The 14,539-nt window shown below is 45.7% G+C and overlaps 1 protein-coding gene across 2 annotated transcripts in view; it reads right to left on the bottom strand.

The window, feature by feature from the left end:
* Positions 1-14,539, bottom strand: part of sh3pxd2aa (SH3 and PX domains 2Aa) — an 822,856-nt gene that overhangs the window by 268,644 nt on the left and 539,673 nt on the right. The window lies entirely within an intron of this gene.

Raw genomic sequence — 14,539 nt, 5'->3', positions numbered from 1 at the left:
ATCGAACCAGATTAGACAGGGTGAACTACATCAATCGAACCAGATTAGAGAGGGTACACTACTTCAATCGAACCAGATTAGACAGGGTGAACTACTTCTATCGAACCAGATTAGACAGGGTACACAGCTTCTATCGAACCAGATTAGACAGGGTACACTACTTCAATCGAACCAGATTAGACAGGGTGCACTACTTCAATCGAACCAGATTAGACAGGGTGAACTACATCAATCGAACCAGATTAGAGAGGGTACACTACTTCAATCGAACCAGATTAGAAAGGGTGCACTACTTCAATCGAACCAGATTAGACAGGGTGAACTACTTCAATCGAACCAGATGAGACAGGGTGAACTACTTCAATCGAACCAGATTAGACAGGGTGAACTACTTCAATCGAACCAGATTAGACAGGGTGAACTACTTCAATCGAACCAGATTAGACAGGGTGCACTACTTCAATCGAACCAGATTCGATAGGGTGCACTGCTTCAATCGAACCAGATTAGACAGGGTGCACTACTTCAATCGAACCAGATTAGACAGGGTGCACTACTTCAATCGAACCAGATTAGACAGGGTGCACTGCTTCAATGAAACCAGATTAGACAGGGTGCAGTGCTTCAATCGAACCAGATTAGATAGGGTGCACTGCTTCATTCGAACCAGATTAGACAGGGTGCACTACTTCAATCGAACCAGATTAGACAGGGTGCACTACTTCAATCGAACCAGATTAGACAGGGTGCACTGCTTCAATGAAACCAGATTAGACAGGGTGCACTGGTTCAATGAAACCAGATTAGACAGGGTGCACTGCTTCAATCGAACCAGATTAGACAGGGGGCACTGCTTCAATGAAACCAGATTAGACAGGGTGCACTGCTTCAATCGAACCAGATTAGATAGGGTGCACTGCTTCAATCGAACCAGATTAGACAGCGTGCACTACTTCAATCAAACCAGATTAGACAGGGTGCACTACTTCAATCGAACCAGATTAGACAGGGTGCACTACTTCAATCGAACCAGATTAGACAGGGTGCACTGCTTCTATCGAACCAGATTAGACAGGGTGCACTACTTCAATCAAACCAGATTAGACAGGGTGCACAGCTTCTATCGAACCAGATTAGACAGGGTGCACTACTTCTATCCAACCAGATTAGACAGGGTGCACTACTTCTATCCAACCAGATTAGACAGGGTGCACTACTTCAATCCAACAAGATTAGACAGGGTGCACTACTTCAATCGAACCAGTTTAGACAGGGTGCACTACATCAATCGAACCAGATTAGACAGGGTGCACTACATCAATCAAACCAGATTAGACAGGGTGCACTACTTCTATCGAACCACATTAGACAGGGTGCACAGCTTCTATCGAACCAGATTAGACAGGGTGCACTACATCAATCGAACCAGATTAGACAGGGAGCACAGCTTCTATCGAACCAGATTAGAGAGGGTGCACTACTTCTATCGAACCAGATTAGACAGGGTGCACTACTTCTATTGAACCAGATTAGACAGGGAGCACAGCTTCTATCGAACCAGATTAGACAGGGTGCACTGCTTCTATCGAACACGAGTAGACAGGGTGCACTGCTTCTATCGAACCAGATTAGAGAGGGTACACTGCTTCTATCGAACCAGATTAGAGAGGGTGCACTGCTTCTATCGAACCAGATTAGACAGGGTGCACTACTTCAATCGAACCAGATTAGACAGGGTGCACAGCTTCTATCGAACCAGATTAGACAGGGTGCACTACTTCTATCCAACCAGATTAGACAGGGTGCACTACTTCTATCCAACCAGATTAGACAGGCTGCACTACTTCAATCCAACAAGATTAGACAGGGTGCACTACTACAATTGAACCATATTAGCCATGGTGCAATACATCAATCGAACCAGATTAGACAGGGAGCACAGCTTCTATCGAACCAGATTAGACAGGGTGCACTGCATCAATCGAACCACATTAGACAGGGTGCACAGCTTCTATCGAACCAGATTAGACAGGGTGCACTACTTCTATCGAACCAGATTAGACAGGGTGCACATCTTCTATCGAACCAGATTAGACAGGGTGCACTACATCAATCGAACCAGATTAGACAGGGTGCACTGCTTCAATCGAACCAGATTAGACAGGTTGCACTACTTCAATCGAACCAGATTAGACAGGGTGCACTGCTTCAATCGAACCAGATTAGACAGGGTGCACTACTTCTACCGAACCAGATTAGACAGGGTGCACAGCTTCTATCGAACCAGATTAGACAGGGTACACTGCTTCTATCGAACCAGATTAGACAGGGTGCACTACTTCAATCAAACCAGATTAGAGAGGGTGCACTGCTTCTATCGAACCAGATTGGACAGGGAGCACAGCTTCTATCGAACCAGATTAGAGAGGGTGCACTACTTCTATCGAACCAGATTAGACAGGGTGCACTACATCAATCGAACCAGATTAGACAGGGTGCACAGCTTCTATCGAACCAGATTAGAGAGGGTGCACTACTTCTATCGAACCAGATTAGACAGGGTGCACAGCTTCTATCGAACCAGATTAGAGAGGGTGCACTACTTCTATCGAACCAGATTAGAGAGGGTGCCCAGCTTCTATCGAATCAGATTAGACAGGGTGCACGACATCAATCGAACCAGATTAGACAGAGTGCACAACATCAATCGAACCAGATTAGACAGGGTGCACTACATCAATCGAACCAGATTAGACAGGGTGCACTACATCAATCGAACCAGATTAGACAGGGAGCACAGCTTCTATCGAACCAGATTAGACAGGGTACACTGCTTCTATCGAACCAGATTAGACAGGGTGCACTACTTCAATCAAACCAGATTAGAGAGGGTGCACTGCTTCTATCGAACCAGATTAGACAGGGTACACTACATCAATCAAACCAGATTAGACAGGGTGCACAGCTTCTATCGAACCAGATTAGACAGGGTACACTGCTTCTATCGAACCAGAGTAGACAGGGTGCACTGCTTCTATCGAACCAGATTAGAGAGGGTACACTGCTTCTATCGAACCAGATTAGAGAGGGTGCACTGCTTCTATCGAACCAGATTAGACAGGGTGCACAGCTTCTATCGAACCAGATTAGACAGGGTGCACAGCTTCTATCGAACCAGATTAGACAGGGTACGCTGCTTCTATCGAACCAGATTAGACAGGGTCCACTGCTTCTATCGAACCAGATTAGAGAGGGTGCACTGCTTCTATCGAACCAGATTAGACAGGGTGCACAGCTTCTATCGAACCAGATTAGACAGGGTGCACAGCTTCTATCGAACCAGATTAGACAGGGTACACTGCTTCTATCGAACCAGATTAGACAGGGTACACTACTTCTATCGAACCAGATTAGAGAGGGTGCACTGCTTCTATCAAACCAGACTAGACAGGGTGCCCAGCTTCTATCGAACCAGATTAGACAGGGTACACTGCTTCTATAGAACCAGATTAGACAGGGCATACTACTTCTATCGAACCAGATTAGAGAGGGTGCACTGCTTCTATCGAACCAGATTAGACAGGGTGCACTACTTCAATCGAACCAGATTAGACAGGGTGCACTACTTCAATCGAACCAGATTAGACAGGGTACACTGCTTCTATAGAACCAGATTAGACAGGGCATACTACTTCTATCGAACCAGATTAGAGAGGGTGCACTGCTTCTATCGAACCAGATTAGACAGGGTGCACTACTTCAATCGAACCAGATTAGACAGGCTGCACTACTTCAATCGAACCAGATTAGACAGGGTGCACTGCTTCAATCGAACCAGATTAGACAGGGTGCACTGCTTCAATCGAACCAGATTAGACAGGGTGCACTACTTCATTTGAACCAGATTCGACAGGGTGCACTACTTCTATCGTACCAGATTAGACAGGGTGCACTGCTTCATTCGAACCAGATTAGACAGGGTGCACTACTTCAATCGAACCAGATTAGACAGGGTGAACTACTTCAATCGAACCAGATTAGACAGGGTGCACTACTTCAATCGAACCAGATTAGACAGGGTGCACTACTTCAATCGAACCAGATTAGACAGGGTGCACTACTTCAATCGAACCAGATTAGACAGGGTGAACTACTTCAATCGAACCAGATTAGACAGGGTGCACTACTTCAATCGAACCAGATTAGACAGGGTGCACTACTTCAATCGAACCTGATTAGACAGGGTGCACTACTTGAATCGAACCAGATTAGACAGGGTGCACAGCTTCAATCAAACCAGATTAGACAGGGTGCACTACTTCAATCGAACCAGATTAGACAGGGTGCACTACTTCAATCGAACCAGATTAGACAGGGTGCACTACTTCAATCGAACCAGATTAGACAGGGTGCACAGCTTCAATCGAACCAGATTAGACAGGGTGCACAGCTTCAATCGAACCAGATTAGACAGGGTGCACAGCTTCAATCGAACCAGATTAGACAGGGTGCACTACATCAATCGAACCAGATTAGACAGGGTGCACTACTTCTATCGAACCAGATTAGACAGGGTGCACAGCTTCTATCCAACCAGATTAGACAGGGTGCACTACTTCTATCGAACCAGATTAGACAGGGTGCACGACATCAATCGAACCAGATTAGACAGGGAGCTCAGCTTCTATCAAACCAGATTAGACAGGGTGCACTACAGCAATCAAACCAGATTAGACAGGGTGCACTACTTCTATCGAACCACATTAGACAGGGTGCACAGCTTCTATCGAACCAGATTAGACAGGGTGAACTACATCAATCGAACCAGATTAGAGAGGGTACACTACTTCAATCGAACCAGATTAGACAGGGTGAACTACTTCTATCGAACCAGATTAGACAGGGTACACAGCTTCTATCGAACCAGATTAGACAGGGTACACTACTTCAATCGAACCAGATTAGACAGGGTGCACTACTTCAATCGAACCAGATTAGACAGGGTGAACTACATCAATCGAACCAGATTAGAGAGGGTACACTACTTCAATCGAACCAGATTAGACAGGGTGCACTACTTCAATCGAACCAGATTAGACAGGGTGAACTACTTCAATCGAACCAGATGAGACAGGGTGAACTACTTCAATCGAACCAGATTAGACAGGGTGAACTACTTCAATCGAACCAGATTAGACAGGGTGAACTACTTCAATCGAACCAGATTAGACAGGGTGCACTACTTCAATCGAACCAGATTCGATAGGGTGCACTGCTTCAATCGAACCAGATTAGACAGGGTGCACTACTTCAATCGAACCAGATTAGACAGGGTGCACTACTTCAATCGAACCAGATTAGACAGGGTGCACTGCTTCAATGAAACCAGATTAGACAGGGTGCACTGCTTCATTCGAACCAGATTAGACAGGGTGCACTACTTCAATCGAACCAGATTAGACAGGGTGCACTACTTCAATCGAACCAGATTAGACAGGGTGCACTGCTTCAATCGAACCAGATTAGACAGGGTGCACTGCTTCAATGAAACCAGATTAGACAGGGTGCACTGCTTCAATCGAACCAGATTAGATAGGGTGCACTGCTTCAATCAAACCAGATTAGACAGGGTGCACTACTTCAATCAAACCAGATTAGACAGGGTGCACTACTTCAATCGAAACAGATTAGACAGGGTGCACTGCTTCTATCGAACCAGATTAGACAGGGTGCACTACTTCAATCAAACCAGATTAGACAGGGTGCACAGCTTCTATCGAACCAGATTAGACAGGGTGCACTACTTCTATCCAACCAGATTAGACAGGGTGCACTACTTCAATCGAACCAGATTAGACAGGGTGCACTACTTCAATCGAACCAGATTAGACAGGGTGCAAAGCTTCAATGAAACCAGATTAGACAGGGTGCACTGCTTCAATCGAACCAGATTAGATAGGGTGCACTGCTTCATTCGAACCAGATTAGACAGGGTGCACTACTTCAATCGAACCAGATTAGACAGGGTGCACTACTTCAATCGAACCAGATTAGACAGGGTGCACTGCTTCAATGAAACCAGATTAGACAGGGTGCACTGGTTCAATGAAACCAGATTAGACAGGGTGCACTGCTTCAATCGAACCAGATTAGACAGGGTGCACTGCTTCAATGAAACCAGATTAGACAGGGTGCACTGCTTCAATCGAACCAGATTAGATAGGGTGCACTGCTTCAATCAAACCAGATTAGACAGGGTGCACTACTTCAATCAAACCAGATTAGACAGGGTGCACTACTTCAATCGAAACAGATTAGACAGGGTGCACTGCTTCTATCGAACCAGATTAGACAGGGTGCACTACTTCAATCAAACCAGATTAGACAGGGTGCACAGCTTCTATCGAACCAGATTAGACAGGGTGCACTACTTCTATCCAACCAGATTGGACAGGGTGCACTACTTCTATCCAACCAGATTAGACAGGGTGCACTACTTCAATCCAACAAGATTAGACAGGGTGCACTACTTCAATCGAACCAGTTTAGACAGGGTGCACTACATCAATCGAACCAGATTAGACAGGGTGCACTACTTCAATCGAACCAGTTTAGACAGGGTGCACTACTACAATCGAACCAGATTAGACAGGGTGCACTACTTCTATCGAACCAGATTAGACAGGGTGCACATCTACTATCAAACCAGATTAGACAGGGTGCACTACTTCTATCGAACCAGATTAGACAGGGTGCACATCTACTATCAAACCAGATTAGACAGGGTGCACTACTTCTATCGAACCAGATTACACAGGGTGCACAGCTTCTATCGAACCAGATTAGACAGGGTGCACTACATCAATCGAACCAGATTAGACAGGGTGCACTACTTCTATCGAACCAGATTAGACAGGGTGCACAGTTTCTATCCAACCAGATTAGACAGGGTGCACTACTTCTATCGAACCAGATTAGACAGGGTGCACGACATCAATCGAACCAGATTAGACAGGGAGCTCAGCTTCTATCAAACCAGATTAGACAGGGTGCACTACATCAATCAAACCAGATTAGACAGGGTGCACTACTTCTATCGAACCACATTAGACAGGGTGCACTACTTCAATCGAACCAGATGAGACAGGGTGAACTACTTCAATCGAACCAGATTAGACAGGGTGAACTACTTCAATCGAACCAGATTAGACAGGGTGAACTACTTCAATCGAACCAGATTAGACAGGGTGCACTACTTCAATCGAACCAGATTCGATTGGGTGCACTGCTTCAATCGAACCAGATTAGACAGGGTGCACTACTTCAATCGAACCAGATTAGACAGGGTGCACTACTTCAATCGAACCAGATTAGACAGGGTGCACTGCTTCAATGAAACCAGATTAGACAGGGTGCACTGCTTCAATCGAACCAGATTAGATAGGGTGCACTGCTTCATTCGAACCAGATTAGACAGGGTGCACTACTTCAATCGAACCAGATTAGACAGGGTGCACTACTTCAATCGAACCAGATTAGACAGGGTGCACTGCTTCAATCGAACCAGATTAGACAGGGTGCACTGCTTCAATGAAACCAGATTAGACAGGGTGCACTGCTTCAATCGAACCAGATTAGATAGGGTGCACTGCTTCAATCAAACCAGATTAGACAGGGTGCACTACTTCAATCAAACCAGATTAGACAGGGTGCACTACTTCAATCGAAACAGATTAGACAGGGTGCACTGCTTCTATCCAACCAGATTAGACAGGGTGCACTACTTCAATCAAACCAGATTAGACAGGGTGCACAGCTTCTATCGAACCAGATTAGACAGGGTGCACTACTTCTATCCAACCAGATTAGACAGGGTGCACTACTTCAATCGAACCAGATTAGACAGGGTGCACTACTTCAATCGAACCAGATTAGACAGGGTGCACTGCTTCAATGAAACCAGATTAGACAGGGTGCACTGCTTCAATCGAACCAGATTAGATAGGGTGCACTGCTTCATTCGAACCAGATTAGACAGGGTGCACTACTTCAATCGAACCAGATTAGACAGGGTGCACTACTTCAATCGAACCAGATTAGACAGGGTGCACTGCTTCAATGAAACCAGATTAGACAGGGTGCACTGGTTCAATGAAACCAGATTAGACAGGGTGCACTGCTTCAATCGAACCAGATTAGACAGGGTGCACTGCTTCAATGAAACCAGATTAGACAGGGTGCACTGCTTCAATCGAACCAGATTAGATAGGGTGCACTGCTTCAATCAAACCAGATTAGACAGGGTGCACTACTTCAATCAAACCAGATTAGACAGGGTGCACTACTTCAATCGAAACAGATTAGACAGGGTGCACTGCTTCTATCGAACCAGATTAGACAGGGTGCACTACTTCAATCAAACCAGATTAGACAGGGTGCACAGCTTCTATCGAACCAGATTAGACAGGGTGCACTACTTCTATCCAACCAGATTGGACAGGGTGCACTACTTCTATCCAACCAGATTAGACAGGGTGCACTACTTCAATCGAACCAGTTTAGACAGGGTGCACTACATCAATCGAACCAGATTAGACAGGGTGCACTACTTCAATCGAACCAGTTTAGACAGGGTGCACTACTACAATCGAACCAGATTAGACAGGGTGCACTACTTCTATCGAACCAGATTAGACAGGGTGCACATCTACTATCAAACCAGATTAGACAGGGTGCACTACTTCTATCGGACCAGATTAGACAGGGTGCACATCTACTATCAAACCAGATTAGACAGGGTGCACTACTTCTATCGAACCAGATTACACAGGGTGCACAGCTTCTATCGAACCAGATTAGACAGGGTGCACTACATCAATCGAACCAGATTAGACAGGGTGCACTACTTCTATCGAACCAGATTAGACAGGGTGCACAGCTTCTATCCAACCAGATTAGACAGGGTGCACTACTTCTATCGAACCAGATTAGACAGGGTGCACGACATCAATCGAACCAGATTAGACAGGGAGCTCAGCTTCTATCAAACCAGATTAGACAGGGTGCACTACATCAATCAAACCAGATTAGACAGGGTGCACTACTTCTATCGAACCACATTAGACAGGGTGCACTACTTCTATCGAACCACATTAGACAGGGTGCACAGCTTCTGTCGAACCAGATTAGACAGGGTGCACTACATCAATCGAACCAGATTAGACAGGGAGCACAGCTTCTATCGAACCAGATTAGAGAGGGTGCACTACTTCTGTCGAACCAGATTAGACAGGGTGCACTACATCAATCGAACCAGATTAGACAGGGTGCACAGCTTCTATCGAACCAGATTAGAGAGGGTGCACTACTTCTATCGAACCAGATTAGACAGGGTGCACTACTTCTATTGAACCAGATTAGACAGGGAGCACAGCTTCCATTGAACCAGATTAGACAGGGTGCACTGCTTCTATCGAACCAGAGTAGACAGGGTGCACTGCTTCTATCGAACCAGATTAGAGAGGGTACACTGCTTCTATCGAACCAGATTAGAGAGGGTGCACTGCTTCTATCGAACCAGATTAGACAGGGTGCACAGCTTCTATCGAACCAGATTAGACAGGGTGCACAGCTTCTATCGAACCAGATTAGACAGGGTACACTGCTTCTATCGAACCAGATTAGACAGGGTACACTACTTCTATCGAACCAGATTAGAGAGGGTGCACTACTTCAATCAAACCATTTTAGACAGGGTGCACTACTTCAATCGAACCAGATTAGACAGGGTGCACTACTTCAATCAAACCAGATTAGACAGGGTGCACTACTTCAATCGAACCAGATTAGACAGGGTGAACTACTTCAATCGGACCAGATTAGACAGGGTGCACTGCTTCAATCGAACCAGATTAGACAGGGTGCACTGCTTCAATCGAACCAGATTAGACAGGGTGCACTACTTCAATCAAACCAGATTAGACAGGGTGCACTACTTCAATCGAACCAGATTAGACAGGGTGCACTGCTTCTATCGAACCAGATTAGACAGGGTGCACTCCTTCTATCCAACCAGATTAGACAGGGTGCACTACTTCTATCCAACCAGATTAGACAGGGTGCACTACTTCAATCCAACAAGATTAGACAGGGTGCACTACATCAATCGAACCAGATTAGACAGGGTGCACTACTTCAATCGAACCAGTTTAGACAGGGTGCACTACTTCTATCGAACCAGATTAGACAGGGTGCACTACTTCTATCGAACCAGATTAGACAGGGTGCACATCTACTATCAAACCAGATTAGACAGGGTGCACTACTACAATCGAACCAGATTAGACAGGGTGCACTACTTCTATCGAACCAGATTAGACAGGGTGCACTACTTCAATCGAACCAGATTAGACAGGGTGCACTACGTCAATCGAACCAGATTAGACAGGGTGCACTACTTCAATCGAACCAGATTAGACAGGGTGCACTACTTCAATCGAACAGGATTAGACAGGGTGCACTACTTCAATCGAACCAGATTAGACAGGGTGCACGAATTAAATCAAACCAGATTAGACAGGGTGCACTACTTAAATCAAACCAGATTAGACAGGGTGCACTACTTCAATCGAACCAGATTAGACAGGGTGAACTACTTCAATCGAACCAGATTAGACAGGGTGCACTACTTCAATCGAACCAGATTAGACAGGGTGCACTACTTCAATCGAACCAGATTAGACAGGGTGCACTACTTCATTTGAACCAGATTCGACAGGGTGCACTACTTCTATCGAACCAGATTAGACAGGGTGCACTACTTCTATCGAACCAGATTAGACAGGGTGCACAGCTTCAATCGAACCAGATTGGACAGGGTGCACTGCTTCAATCGAACCAGATTAGACAGGGTGCACTACTTCAATCGAACCAGATTAGACAGGGTGCACTACTTCAATCGAACCAGATTAGACAGGGTGCACTACTTCAATCGAACCAGATTAGACAGGGTGCACAGCTTCAATCGAACCAGATTAGACAGGGTGCACAGCTTCAATCGAACCAGATTAGACAGGGTGCACTGCTTCTATCGAACCAGATTAGACAGGGTGCACTACTTCAATCGAACCAGATTGGAGAGGGTGCACTGCTTCTATCGAACCAGATTAGACAGGGTGCACTACTTCAATCGAACCAGATTTGACAGAGTGCACTACTTCAATCGAACCAGATTAGACAGGGTGCATTACTTCAATCAAACCAGTTTAGACAGGGTGCACTACTTCAATCGAACCAGATTAGACAGGGTGCACTACTTCAATCAAACCAGATTAGACAGAGTGCACTACTTCAATCGAACCAGATTAGACAGGGTGAACTACTTCAATCGAACCAGATTAGACAGGGTGCACTGCTTCTATCGAACCAGATTAGACAGGGTGCACTGCTTCAATCGAACCAGATTAGACAGGGTGCACTACTTCAATCGAACCAGATTAGACAGGGTGCACTACTTCAATCGAACCAGATTAGACAGGGTGCATTACTTCTATCGAACCAGATTAGACAGGGTGCACTACTTCAATCGAACCAGATGAGACAGGGTGCACTACTTCAATCGAACCAGATTAGACAGGGTGCTCTACTTCAATCGAACCAGATTAGACAGGTTGCTCTACTTCAATCGAACCAGATTAGACAGGGTGCACTACTTCAATCGAACCAGATGAGACAGGGTGCACTGCTTCAATCGAACCTGATTGGACAGGGTGCACAGCTTCAATCGAACCAGATTAGACAGGGTGCACTACTTCAATCGAACCAGATTAGACAGGGTGCACTACTTCAATCCAACCAGAATAGACAGGGTGCACTACTTCAATCAAACAATTTTAGACAGGGTGCACAGCTTCAATCGAACCAGATTAGACAGGGTGCACTACTTCAATCGAACCAGATTAGACAGGGTGCACTACTTCAATCCAACCAGAATAGACAGGGTGCACTACTTCAATCAAACAATTTTAGACAGGGTGCACTACTTCAATCGAACCAGATGAGACAGGGTGCACTACTTCAATCAAACCAGATTAGACAGGGTGCACTACTTCAATCGAACCAGATTAGACAGGGTGAACTACTTCAATCGAACCAGATTAGACAGGGTGCACTGCTTCAATCGAACCAGATTAGACAGGGTGCACTGCTTCAATCGAACCAGATTAGACAGGGTGAACTACTTCAATCGAACCAGATTAGACAGAGTGCACTACTTCAATCGAACCAGATTCGACAGGGTGCACTACTTCTATCGAACCAGATTATACAGGGTACACTGCTTCATTCGAACCAGATTAGACAGGGTGAACTACTTCAATCGAACCAGATTAGACAGGGTGCACGACTTCAATCGAACCAGATTAGACAGGGTGCACTACTTCAATCGAACCAGATTAGACAGGGTGCACTACTTCAATCGAACCAGATTAGACAGGGTGCACTGCTTCTATCGAACCAGATTAGACAGGGTGCACTACTTCAATCGAACCAGATTAGACAGGGTGCACTACTTCAATCGAACAGGATTAGACAGGGTGCACTACTTCAATCGAACCAGATTAGACAGGGTGCACGACTTCAATCAAACCAGATTAGACAGGGTGAACTACTTCAATCGAACCAGATTAGACAGGGTGCACTACTTCAATCGAACCAGATTAGACAGGGTGCACTACTTCAATCGAACCAGATTAGACAGGGTGCACTACTTCTATCGAACCAGATTAGACAGGGTGCACTGCTTCATTCGAACCAGATTAGACAGGGTGAACTACTTCAGTCGAACCAGATTAGACAGGGTGCACTACTTCAATCGAACCAGATTAGACAGGGTGCACTACTTCAATCGAACCAGATTAGACAGGGTGCACTACTTCAATCGAACCAGATTAGACAGGGTGCACAGCTTCAATCGAACCAGATTAGACAGGGTGCACTACTTCTATCGAACCAGATTAGACAGGGTGCACAGCTTCAATCGAACCAGATTAGACAGGGTGCACTGCTTCAATCGAACCAGATTAGACAGGGTGCACTACTTCAATCGAACCAGATTAGACAGGGTGCACTACTTCAATCGAACCAGATTAGACAGGGTGCACAGCTTCAATCGAACCAGATTAGACAGGGTGCACAGCTTCAATCGAACCAGATTAGACAGGGTGCACTGCTTCTATCGAACCAGATTAGACAGGGTGCACTACTTCAATCGAACCAGATTAGAGAGGGTGCACTGCTTCTATCGAACCAGATTAGACAGGGTGCACTACTTCAATCGAACCAGATTAGACAGGGTGCACTACTTCAATCAAACCATTTTAGACAGGGTGCACTACTTCAATCGAACCAGATTAGACAGGGTGCACTACTTCAATCAAACCAGATTAGACAGAGTGCACTACTTCAATCGAACCAGATTAGACAGGGTGAACTACTTCAATCGAACCAGATTAGACAGGGTGCACTGCTTCTATCGAACCAGATTAGACAGGGTGCACTGCTTCAATCGAACCAGATTAGACAGGGTGCACTACTTCAATCGAACCAGATTAGACAGGGTGCACTACTTCAATCGAACCAGATTAGACAGGGTGCACTACTTCAATCGAACCAGATTAGACAGGGTGCACTACTTCAATCGAACCAGATTAGACAGGGTGCACTGCTTCTATCGAACCAGATTAGACAGGGTGCACACCTTCAATCGAACCAGATTAGACAGGGTGCACTACTTCAATCGAACCAGATTAGACAGGGTGCACTACTTCAATCGAACAGGATTAGACAGGGTGCACTACTTCAATCGAACCAGATTAGACAGGGTGCACGACTTCAATCAAACCAGATTAGACAGGGTGAACTACTTCAATCGAACCAGATTAGACAGGGTGCACTACTTCAATCGAACCAGATTAGACAGGGTGCACTGCTTCAATCGAACCAGATTAGACAGGGTGCACTACTTCAATCGAACCAGATTAGACAGGGTGCACTACTTCAATCGAACCAGATTAGACAGGGTGCACTACTTCAATCGAACCAGATTAGACAGGGTGAACAACTTCAATCGAACCAGATTAGACAGGGTGAACTACTTCAATCGAACCAGATTACACAGGGTGCACTACTTCAATCGAACCAGATTAGACAGGGTGCACTACTACCATCGAACCAGATTAGACAGACTGCACGGCTTCATTCGAACCAGATTAGACAGGGTGCACTGCTTCAATGAAACCAGATTAGACAGGCTGCACAGTTTCATTCAAACCAGATTAGACAGGGTGCACAGCTTCAATCGAACCAGATGAGACAGGGTGCACTGCTTCAATGAAACCAGATTAGACAGGGTGCACTGCTTCATTCAAACCAGATTAGACAGGGTGCACTGCTTCAATCAAACCAGATTAGACAGGGTGAACTACTTCAATCGAACCAGATTAGACAGGATGCACTGCATCAATGAAACCAGATTAGACGG

The sequence above is a fragment of the Heterodontus francisci genome, chromosome 20, assembly GCF_036365525.1.
Source record: "Heterodontus francisci isolate sHetFra1 chromosome 20, sHetFra1.hap1, whole genome shotgun sequence".
Lineage (NCBI taxonomy): Eukaryota > Metazoa > Chordata > Chondrichthyes > Heterodontiformes > Heterodontidae > Heterodontus > Heterodontus francisci.
Note: the sequence above shows the minus strand (reverse complement) of the source record. Positions and strands in the feature narration are given on the sequence as shown.